Source organism: Aptenodytes forsteri, unplaced genomic scaffold (genome assembly GCF_000699145.1).
Source record: "Aptenodytes forsteri isolate BGI_AS27 unplaced genomic scaffold, ASM69914v1 Scaffold236, whole genome shotgun sequence".
In the NCBI taxonomy this organism is placed as follows: Eukaryota; Metazoa; Chordata; class Aves; order Sphenisciformes; family Spheniscidae; genus Aptenodytes; species Aptenodytes forsteri.
In genome coordinates, this window is record NW_008794456.1 from 634,477 (window position 1) to 646,976 (window position 12,500).

Below are 12,500 nucleotides of genomic sequence, written 5' to 3' on the forward strand. Positions count from 1 at the left end.
AGAGGCTGCCCAGGGGAGTGGTGGAGTCCCCACCCCTGGAGGTATTTAAAAGACGTGTAGATGAGGCGCTTAGGGCCATGGTTTAGTGGGCATGGTGGTGTTGGGTTGACGGTTGGACTCGATGATCTTAGAGGTCTTTTCCAACCTTAATGATTCTATGATTCTATGAAAATAACCTTTTATTTTCCATGCTGTCTTCCCTGCATCATTATCTGTTGTGATGAGAGAGGATGAGGTAGGTGCACTATATTAGTGTAATATAAAACTGTTCTTCCAAAATGGATTCCCTCACAAACACACACACACATTTATGACATGCACAATGAAAAAATTCTACTATTTTGATGGGAGATAGAAACAACAGTATTCTCACCAAAAATGTCTGCCTCTAAGAGATGTTTCCAGCTCAATTATGAAGCATTAGGAAGTTAAAAGAAGCATCCAAAAATTGGTTATTCATCTAAACTGAATATATAGACATTCTTGTTTGATTAAAATGCAGTTCATTGGAGTGTGACGGAAGGGATAAAAGGAAAGTCATCTAAAATATGAAAAAGTTAAAATGAGACAGTTTTTTCCCTGCAAGCAATATTTTCCCCTATGAACTTTTTAAAAAAAAAGAACCAGGAATTATAATTCAGATTGAATTATTTTAACATATCCCAGTCCACTGAATTTAAAAGATCTTAGATAAATTAGGGAGGATAAATCCATCCATGGTTATTAAGCATGATAGTCCAGATGTAAATTTAATCTTAGTAAATTCCAAAATTGTTGACTCCCAGACCCTGGGGTAGTACAATCCCAGAGGACTGCCCTAATCTCACTTTCCTCTTTAGGCACTTTTCCTAGGTATCTGGTGCTGGTCACTGTCAGAAATGGGGTAAGACCTTTAGTTTGACTTGGTGCGGCTGTTCTCATGGTCTCAAACCAGCACTGCAGCTGTACGCGGTGCAACCTCAGCATAACTTCTGCACACACCGAGAAAAACAGGCATTTTTCTTGCATCAGTTGTGTTAGATTAACAGTTATGCAAGGCTTGGAGGAAGAGGTAATGCTTTTTATTGGATCCAATGATGTATTTTGAAAAAGAAAAAAAACAGACTAGCTTTCACACACAAGTTCTTTTTCAGTTTTGAAATAAAAGCAGCAGTTGTCTCAGCTAAATGAAAGTTTAAGAACAATTGCTTGCAGTTGAGTTGATCAGGTTAATCAGAGCATCTAAGAGTGAAAATGTCTGGTACTTGTAACAAAGAAGGAGTGTTAGGAAGGTGAAATATATCTATAAAAAGATATGTTAGTTACGGAGGGGAAACATAAAAAACCTGTAAATCTATATTTGAATCCATTCCTTTCACACCATTTTTACTGGCTGAACAATCATTTTTAATAACAGGTTTTAAAATGTCTCCCTCTAACCCAGATTATTACTAAAACTTTTTGGAAAATCAAATTTCCTTCCCAGGGGAAATCACAGCATTTCTACTACTTCTGTTTTTATTCCAAATTGGAACACAGAAGTGAAAATCTGAAACTTCTTGTGAAATGGCATTTCCAAAAAAACTCTAGTTGGAAATACTAAAGTATTTCTTGTCAATAGCATTGACTTGTTGCATTTCAGCATCGTAGGATTATTTCTATTTGATAGTATATGATTGCTTCATTTTGACAACGCCGAAGATTTCATTTCAACAAGACAGAAATGCTTTACGTCAAAATAGCACCACGCTATGAAATATTAAAGCCGTTGCTGAATGCAATTTCTAAAAGTCAAAACAAAACTATACAAAGCAGCAATCTCTACACACAGTGGGCTTTGCCTTATCAGATAAAGTGCGTTGGCAATCCTAAAGAAAAGGAGAAAGTTGAAATGGCAAATTCAAAGTTGTAGCGATTGGGGGGGGGGGGGGTTTTATTGGACAATGTCAAGAATTTCACGGAAATTGAGCTACACCCACAAAATATTTGGGTTTCATTGATGCAGCGTTTGCCAATGGAAAATTGTCCCATCCAAAATTTTCCGCCAGGCCTGCTCAGAACGTGCCTTGGCCCAGCAGCGCGGGTAGGCAAGGAGCCAGGTTTAAGAAACCTGGGGCCTGATCCTGGCCTCACATGGAAGTCCAATGGGGACCGAAGAAGGAAGTGTGATTAATATTGAACCACTCGGTCAGCCAAACCGTGCCAAAAAGCACAAAGTTAACAGAGGCTGTTCTTTGCAAGTGTTCATCGTGGAGCAGAGCTGTGAAGCTGCGGTTGGCAAGGAACTACCTGATGAATGTGCTCGTGATAGGTATTGTCCCATTGCACACAACGGCACAGGCTGGGGTGGCGTTTGTGCAATAATGAGCAAAATAATACCTTTGTGCAGTGTTAGGGTACATGGGTAAAGAGTTGGCCTCGGGGGTTGCTTGGATGGGTGTTTAGCCCTTAGCAGAGCCGTATCCTACATGTTTGAGGTCTAAATCCAAGATTTTCCTTTGGAGATTAAGAACGGGTTGCAAAACCTTTCCCAGTGCATGAGCCTGGGTAGGTTAATAGACACATGAAATGGCAGTCACTTCCAACCCCCACCCTTGCTCTGATGATTTACAAATAGATCAGACAGGTTTCCTGCAGTTCCCAAAGTGCTTGGGAAGGGAGAAGGAGCAGGGGCAGAGGATGGGACAGGCCATTTCTATGAGCTTTCTCCACTTATTTCCACATGGAAGGGCCGGTTTGGCTGGGAAGGTGTGACATTGTTCTCACACCCCGCAGGCTGTGGATCTGATGTCCCATGTCTTCACACATGGTAGCAGCCAAGCTGTTCTTAGGACTGGGAGGAGAGCAAGCTACAGCCCCTCCAGTGGGGGTGAAACACTTGTTCCAGGAGAACCATGGGAGCAATTCCTTAAAAAAACCCAGCCAGCCCTGTTTGCAGCCGACAGATCTTCAGGCGCGGCTGAAAACCAGAGTCTGTCTGTCTGCTCTGTTCCTGGAGTCCCCATGAGCCAACACCATGGAGCCGTTCCCAGCAGGATCCCTGTTCCCGTTAAACCACATCACAGGAGAGCAGGGCTGGCGAGGTCTGGGAAAGCGACCGTTGCACCCATTCAGCTGTCCTGGGGCAGAATTAGCTGCTTCTAAATAATTGCAGATGACATGACCCTGCTTGTACCCTGAACCTGGCTCATGGGCTGTGGGAGGAGCAGCCCATTAGGAGGGTGCACCAAAGAGCCCCATGCCGCTGTCTAGTGCACAGACTGCACCTTCTCCACAGCATGGGCTGGATGGAGATCAATGCCGTCCAAGGTCCAAAAAGTAGAAGGGGAGGAAGCATGAGATGCCGCAGACTCTGGTCTCGGCATCCGTCTCCAAGGAGGCTATGTTCTTGGCAGCTTCGGGGTGCACCATCGATTCTCCTCAAGAGCCACACTGCAGTTGAGGAGACCAGGAGTCCCAGTCGCACGGAGCCTCTCAAAGCCAGGCAGAAACTCCAAGGCCAGCACAGTGCTGGGTTTACATTTCTTCGAGGGCCCAATAAGTCTTCCTTCCCTTCCTCCATCCCTGGAGAGATGGCTGTTTGGATTGTTACCGTCCTTAATTGTTGATGATATATGAGAGCACACTGCAAAGGTTTGTTATTCTTGGAAGGGCCGTGAGGGGGACCTTTCCAGCAATGTGTCAGGGTTTAGTGCACAGAGCTGTGCGGCTCTGGGCCCTTTTTCAGACACAGAGCTATATTTCGGCTGGAGGCCATTTAGGATGATAGGATGTGTCTGCTGGAAGTACCAGAGGGTGGTCACTTGTACTCCACAGGGAGGAATGGCTGTTTTAATGTTTCAAGGATGGACGCAGACATCTACATTTTGCAGATACCGTGGGGAAGGGAAGTTGTGGATGTAGTTAACAACAGGTGCAAGCCCTCCCCTCTGTCCTTATCTTCCCTTCCCCATCTGCATTTCTCCCAAAATGAAGGTACAACTATAGGCAGGATGAAAATATGGCCCTTCTTCCTTCTGGGAGGCATGGTCTTTGATGTCTTCTTAGGGGCACCTCAGGGAAGGAACGAGCTTGAGACAACATCAAAAATCATTTTGTACCTGGTCATAAACATTCAATTTGCAACCCTTGTAAGACACAGTGATTGTTGGAGGGTGGTCACTGCTTTGCGGGATACTGGTCGTAGCTGTGCTGGTGGCAGCTGTACCCACTGCTTGGTGCAGTGACCTCCACAGCCCATTTCCCACACCAACAATACTCCGTTCTCCAGCTGTTTGGGACTATAAGTTGGTGCTGGCTTTGTGTGTCCTTAGGATCAAATGCATCTTCCTTCCTTCCTTCCTTCCTTCCTTCCTTCCTTCCCTGCCTGCCCAGTCACCCAACTAGAGGAGCAAACTATTTTTGCAGCTCCTTCTGAAAAACAGCCTCTTCTGCAGTAGCTCCAAACAAGGATTCAGAGATGCATTTAAAACAACAGTAGCCCCCACATCCTGCTACTTTTCCATATCTGCTTCAGGAAGGCAGCCTGGGCGGTGCTTTCAGTGTATAACAACTTTAAGTGTTTTCTGCATTTTTTGGATATTTTATAGTGGGGATGGATGGATGGCATCGAGTCAAATTAGGTCTATTGCTGTTCCAAAGACAGGCAGGACACACATAAACAGTGTGTTCATTTATGTTTGTGTGCATGTGTAGACCTGGACTGGTAAATATATAATGATAACAGATAATGTGTGTACAGGAATGGATGAATAAATAGATAAACAGATAGATGAGAATACACAAGAAAGGATGACAGAATCTGAGTGCGTAAATGGCTAAATTAATGCTTTCTTATTTAGTCTCCAGTTTATATTACGTTATAAATAATGCCTTTGTTTTACTGGATTTTGGAAGGATGAGGAGAAGCTAATTCAGGATTTTCTGGAGGGTGGGAACATTTGAAGCAAATATCCCCTTTGGGACCATTATGGCCAAAAGTGACTTTATCTATTGAGAACAGCGTGGCAGGGCACTTTAAGGAGCCGAGCTACTTAAATAGCTCTTGGAGCCAGGTTCTCAGTTGTATCCCCATGATACAGCCTTCTCTCACAATGTCTGTCACTCCCTGGATGTAAAATAGACATCTCAGCGCTGCTGAAAACCAAGGTTTTGGTGATGATTAATAACTAACAGATTTTTTTCCTCCAGGGGAAAAAAACAAAACAACTCACAACAATTAGGATGGGTTTCCAGCCTGTGGGCGTTTGCTGGGCCTGATGATCAGAAGTGTAAACGATACTAAAATAATGTCCCGCTGCCCCCCGGGGCTTTCTGTGGAACAGAGTGTCCAATTCGCTTGCATTTCAGGGTAGGGAAGAGGCGGTGCTGTTCCTCATGGTGAGGACAAACATGGGTGGAAAATAACAAGGGGAACCATATTAAAAAAAATGACCATAGGAAGAAAAAGAAATGCAAACTAAAAAGTGATCAGACACGGGGGAAAAAGTAGTCTTTGCAGGGGATGTCTTTGAAGAGTGAATGGTAGCAGCACACTGGGCAGCACTTGCCCTAGTACTCTCCAAGGCACCATGAAACTGGTGCTCTCAAAGACAAGTGTGGGGTGGCTTGTCACTGCCAAGGTGCTGTCCTGCTTCTGCCTGGCACAAGAAGGCAGTGCCCTGTTTGCTACGTCCTTCATAGATGGGATTTCCACCTCCTCCGAGCACTGAACTCTCTTTGCATTTAGTGTGGGGCTGATGGACCCCTTGCCTTACCGATGAGGTAAGAAGGTCTAGCTCTCCACGCATTTAGTGCGGGGCTGATGGACCCCTTGCCTGAGTGCCAAATTCACCGATGAGGTAAGAAGGTCTAGCTCTCCAGAAGTAATGGCAGCCACCTGTAAAATATAAACATCCAGGAGACTAGAGGTGGCTCACCGCCCACAAGCTTTCTGGTACACCACTTGCACATGCTAAAGGAGTAAAGGAACTGGGAGCTTTGGAAAGATTAATCTGGGTTATATTTACCTGGGTGCACAAAGATTTTCTGTATATAGCAGATTGCACAGATGAAAAACATGTAACCCTCAAAAGAACTAATCTGTTCAATGTTTTGCTGATTAATCAACTCAGTCAAGGCAATTCCCTGGGTTCCTAAGTGGGTTGAACACAGCGTCTCCAGTGGGCCACCAAGCTCAGGAATGAGGCATCAGTTGTGTAGATGGGGGAGAGATTAGGGACAATGTGCAAATAAAAAAATCTGAGCTAATCCTGTAGTGAGGGCTCATGACTTGGAGAAAAGCCCATGTGTGCATCTCTCTCTCTCTGTCTTTGGAAACTCAGTATGTTCATTCCAGCTTTTACAAACGTAATCATATACCCTAGAACTTAAATCATGCCTGTATTCATAGCCTAGCTGCATATTTTTTCTTAGTTGCATGTATGACAATTTTCAGTTCCAACATTGCTAAGTGAATTTTAAATTGCTAATCCCTAACTCTCTTCTGTCCTAGCAGTCAGATGGTCAAGAGCAAACCATTGATTTTATCAAAGCAAGCGTGGTAGGAAGGTAACGTGGAAACCCTGAGAACTCAAGCCATAGAGGTTATGTTTACATCAGCAAATCCTGCAGTGCAAGGGCCAGTTCTGCAGAGTGAAATGGCTGTGGACCTTATGGCCGTGCCATCTCTGTTTGCAGGGAGTACTTTGGACTAGTTTTAATCAGATCCTGTGGCTTCAATGCCCACAGTAGGTCTGCTCTGATAGCATGCAGTTTGGGTTAGTTTCACCCAAAAGGAATCCAATTTGTGCACTACGACATGAATCAAAGCTTGGTAAGTTAAGAGATCTGGGAGATGCACTTCTGAAGTGTACTCCTCACCCAAACCAGTAAACCAAGGTAATTGTACCCCAAACGTCTGGAGTGTTATCTGACCTCCAGCATGGTGGGAGTCACTGTCAGTATCTGGCAGGAGATCACCATGCAGAAATGGGCCCTTCAGCTGTGGCTGCTGGGGCTGATGTTCTCTATTCTGACGACAATGGCTTCATGTGCCAACAAGGATGGAGGGAGTGAAGGTGCATGTCTGCTTTGGACCTTGGATGCCCGTAGATGAATTGGGGTGCACCAAGAAAGCCCATCAGATGTTACGCAGTGTGTTTCATGCCTGAAATAGGAGGACCCGAGCTTGATCCTGGTGAGGTCTTGGGTCAGGTTTTCTGCTCCAGAGGTCACAGTCACCGAGGCAGTGGTGTCTCTATCGAGGAAGATGCCCTCCATAGCAATTTCCAATTTATCTACAGATAACAGTGACAGGCCTCACTCCATCTGACTTCAGCTACCTGGGGACCTGTGAATTAGAAACAACACCCTTTGGAGATGACCCTTTCTCACTAATAGGCCCAGACAAATGGCATAGACAAGACGCCCACCCTATCAGCAACCACAGTCCATAAGGTGGGTCTTTCTTTACAAGCCAGATCCATGCTTGCTCTTACTAAATATGTAGTAAAATTACATATTTCCAGGAACAAGGGCAATTTAGCAGGATTAAACTTAGGTAAACAGCTAGAAAAAATGGAAAGATGAACTCTTCCATTGTATTCCTTTCTGGGCTTTGGCAACCAACCAACCAAACAAGAACCTGGATGGTGTTTATTTAACCTCCTGGGTCTGTAGATTTTCATTCCCTGTGAAATTGCCAGTATTTTCAGCTTCCAGCTGGTCCAGGAATGCCCAGGAGAGAAGAGGGTTCTTCTGTGGGTGGTTTGTTTTTTTTTTTTTTAGTTTCTTTTTTTGTTTTTATTCTCCAGAATTTTGGCACATATGCTCTCAATGTTGGCCTGAACTGGAAAGCGTTGAGGTACAATGAAAATATTGAGCAGAAAAAGGTTATTCAAACTTTTTCAAACCTCAAATAAGGTTCAGTATGGGTTCACTTCATGTTATATGCAAGTTTGGCAGAGAGATACTTCTTCCTTTGTAATAAAAAACCTCAGCTCTTCTGGACACATTCTCCTCTGAAGGGATTGGACGTGGTTCACAAAGGTGTCATTCTCAGATTGGTGATTGTGTTCTCAACCTAGAGAAACCTTTCTGGTTCTTGAAGACTACCCCATGGCTGAAGAGCTCAGCAAGAGTCAACAGAGGCTTAGTCATCTACATGGACAGCAAAATTCTCGAGACTTAAAGTACCACAAGAAGTAGGCAACAGTTTAGGAAGAAAACAGAATCTTTTTAAACTTGGAGCACTACACTGACATCTGACTAAAACTGGGAGAGAGGGAAGGAAGAATAAACGGGAATGTTACCCATAAACAGGTGAAACTAAAATTTTTTTGTGAGAAGTTTCTCATAGCTGCCTTTAAAGCGTCTGGTCACGACATCTCTGCAAACAGACGCTCCCATGAGATGGATCTCTGATCTGATCCAACAGGGAACACAGTGATCTCCATGTGAGAGATGCTCAGACACGTCCTGGACCAAAATAAGTTATTTTTGTCCAGATTTTTATTGAAAGGTTTATTTTTCATCTTTAAAAAAAAAAAAAAATCAGTAGATTCCAAAACTCTGTGGTATTTTTAAAATAAAATTCCAGACTTCAGAAAGAAACTGATTTTTTTGTGTTTTGGGTTTTCTATATTCCAGCTCAAAGATAGTCTAGTGGCAAACTTCAGCTACCTCTTCTCCTTTCCCCTGCCTCATGTTAAGGTTGCTTAGTTACCGTTAGCTATTTTCAACAAATCCAGGAGGCACCTAAGGCATTTGTATGTTCACAGCTCCACTTCTCAGAACCCATTTTAAAATTTTTCTTACCTTGTAAAAGTTTTCCTGATACTGCAATTTAGATTTTTCTCTGCTACACCCTAAGTCTGTTTGGCTCACCCAAACCTTTTGCTCCTTCTTCTGTTCCCCAAAGGTTTCAGCACTCTGCTCCTTACTTCTCTCTTTTCTCACTTGACCTATTAATTGACTTATAGGCACCTTCTTGAAAATAAAATGCTGCTGTATTTCCAAAAGGAAAAAAAAACCCGACCAAAACCCAACCCAACAACCCAAGAAGCAACCAACCAAAACCCAACCCAACAACCCAAGAAGCAAACTTCAGTTAGAATGTATTTTTTTTAGTACATTGTGTATGTTTTACCTGTGGGCTTTCCATGGAAGAAATTGAATAATAAGAGAACTTTTGACCAAACCCTAAATTTTAAGTAAGAATTTCTGTTTTGACTGGGAAAAGAACATTATTCTCTCTCTATTTGGGCCAGGAATAGGCTGGTTTGCTGCTGTTTGCCAGCAAAAACTATTCCCAGTGATTATTTTATATTTTGCACTGGCAAGCATTAATATCCCTTTGCCCCTTGTCCCAAAACTTCCTTTTGCTTGATAGCCAAGGCAGAGCCGTCTTTGATTGATGTTACAGGTGAGCAGGAGACACTAAGGGGATCCCAAGCTGCAGAGCAAATTGCTCTGGAGGAGGCCAGATTAAGTGATCTAAGTGGCTCCTTCAGTGTTAAAATCTGTGAATCTACACTTGCAAGGTTTATTCCATCTTTTTGGATAGTCAGCGTAGGGTTGCAATGCTCACAAGCCTCTAGTTGCACTTTTTCCCCCCTGAATTTTCTCAAAACTTCTTGTCTTCTGCTTTCTGCTCAGAAACCCTACATAACCAGATGCCCCACCAGTGATCTGTGCTTTCCCACGTGTCAGAAAAGTTGGTACTGGGATCAAATTCCTACAGTCAGGCTGAGTCTTCAGCAAGAAACAGTCTTTTGGATTTGGACATGAGTGAGCAAAATTTGCATCCGGAACAAGGCCTGAACCATATTCCTCGATGTTTTTTTTAATTCCCTTGTCCTGATTAGCTGGACAATTGTATGTCCCTTGAGACACACTTGCAGTACAAGAAAGGAAGAGATTGAAGAAGTCGCTCAGCTAGGTGAATAAGGATTTAAGAATGAGAGGGAGAAAGAAAATGAGTTGCTGGCTTGCTGTTTTTCCTACACACTTTCAGAATTTGGGGAAATTTGCCCCTCAGATGATTCGTGTCCAGCATACATCATCACGCCTTCCCATGAAAATGACTTTTTGAAGCCCTTGGCAACCGGACACCACTAAGTAAGTGTAAGTGCAAAGGTCTTCTCCAATTCTAATTGCTCGGAGGCCTTGAGTTAGCCAGGGTACGGAAGACAGGAAGGCTCCGTCAGAAGGAAATATTTCATCCTGTAAAGGGGAGACCGTAAGGAAAACAAAACGCATTTACCTTATTAAATAAAAGTGTAATTAGCTGGAAGGAAATGTGAAAGGCGTTAAGAACAAAAAAGAAACCCTTTTTCCTGAGGTGGGAAGACCACCAATAGTCACCAAAGTGGAGAGAATTTATGGCAGTGTGGGGGAGAGTCTGTTTGGAGATACTTTAATGGTAATTTTTAGGAAGAATTTACAAGCATACTCTGCTACTGAGTGGAAAAATACATTGGCCACAAAGAAATTGCTGTTTGCCAAGCCTAATGATTCATTTCTGAGTCATAAATAATAGGTCCCTAATGACAAAGGGTATAAGAGTGGTCGTCTCTTGCCAACTATTTATTAGAAAATAGAGCTAAATCATTAGCTGGGAGCTCTCTTACCGGAAAGCTGAAACCACATTTCTCTATGAAAGGTCATAAGCTATTTCCACAAGAATTTAGACAAAACATTATTGCATTTTAAATCTTTCATCTTTAGCACCGAAAAAAAAAAGCAGGGGGAAAAAAAAAGCAATCGGTTCACCAGAGAACTCCAATTTGTCATGGGGCATCCCTTGAGATCCAAAAGGGTAAGTAAAGAACAGGGGGAGTTTGGAAACACCAGCAGCAGTGTCTTCTGAGGGAATGGAAATTAATTAGCTTCACCTCCTTTGGAGACCCTCCTCACCCCGCCATCCACAGCCCGCTGGCACGCTGCAGCTCTGGAAGAAGGTGCGGTTATTCGTAGACCAAGAGGAGCCCACTGCCCAGCTTCTGCTCCGTGACCTCGTGGCCGGTGCTGGCTGACTGAACCATTTGCTATCGCCAGAGCCACCATCAATCACCTTACATGCATTAGGAATAACAGTGCCCTGGGCTTTGAGGACATGCATCAGCCACGGTTCTCAGAGGACTTTTTTAGCATGAATGAATGAATGAGTCGCTGGTTCAGTGAAGTTCCTCGATGGCTTACTTAATTCAGGTGGACTTCAAAGAGATTTGGGGGAACATTGTAAGTTAAGCCCACATCAGCGTGCTTCGCCAAAGCAGGGTCTCCTGTCTTGTACTGTTCAAAGGGAAATGGTATGAGTAAGTCTGCTCCTGAAAGGGAAGAGAAACTGAGGCACAGAAGGACACGGGCCACCCGTAATGACTTCTCTTGGAGAGATGGGTGCCCGGAGAGATGAGCTGTTTACCCACTGCTATGGGGGCAGCTGAACACAGATCTTATCTCCTGCAGAGGACTTGGCTTGAGGAAATCCTGGGAGATTGCGGCAGAGACCAGAAGAGCAGCTATGGAGGGATTCATCTCACCTCCCTTCAGCTCTCCAAGTGAAACCTCAAACAACCTCTGACTCAGTCACATGGCTGTCCTCGGGGGGAATATCTCTGCCTGACCTGGCTCCTGAATGCCGTGTGTAACGTCTGACTGAAGCAAGTGCATCTGAAGGCTACGTCTCTCTGACTTCGGACCGATCTGTCTCTAGAGGGGTTAATCAGCTGTAGCATTCAATTCTTTCCCATACATCAGCTTTATTATCTGTTACTCAAACGAAGTTACTCTTGATTTCCACCATTATAGGAGAGAGAACGGTTCGCTACGCTTTGTTGGTGACTCCATTTTCAGTTCAACACTGTGCTGTCCATTGGTGAGTGAAATTTCAATTAAGATGTCAAATAAAACCAAAGTAAGATCTGACATGCCAGTGGAAGAGCTGAGAAAATTCAATGCAAAGTCAGCTTTTGCATGGTCTCATAACACCTTCATTTTGGGGATGGGGGTTTTATAATCACAATTGCTGGAGTGATGCAATTATGCAAAAATCTCAGGTTTAATTTTTGGAGAAAGAATGTCTGCTTTTCCTTCCAAATATTTAAAATAATTTGTGTTAATGAAATTTTGAGCCCCAAGTTTTTGAGGAATGCCCTTCCAGCAATGCATGTCAGATATTTGCTGTCATTGACCTTTTATGTCACAGAAAAAACCCTCAGGACTTCTTCTTTAGATTAGGTTAATGCACAAGGCAGAGGGGGAAGGTGGGCAGGGGAATGCAACTCTTGGTCAGGGGATCTCATTTTGCTCTGCCTTTGTCCCAGTCCCAGAACTGTGGGTCTGAATCAACTGCAGTAAAATAATACTGATCCATAATGACACACACAAGTAAATGTGTTCACATTAAAAAAAAAAAAATCTTATATTTAATTTGCAGAAGATATTTGTAATTCTCTGGGGTAGTTTTCCTTCAAGCAGTGGTGGCTTCTAGCTTGAGTGGTTTTTGTTCAACCCTCTTGTCTGCTCAGTTTGTGCCCTCT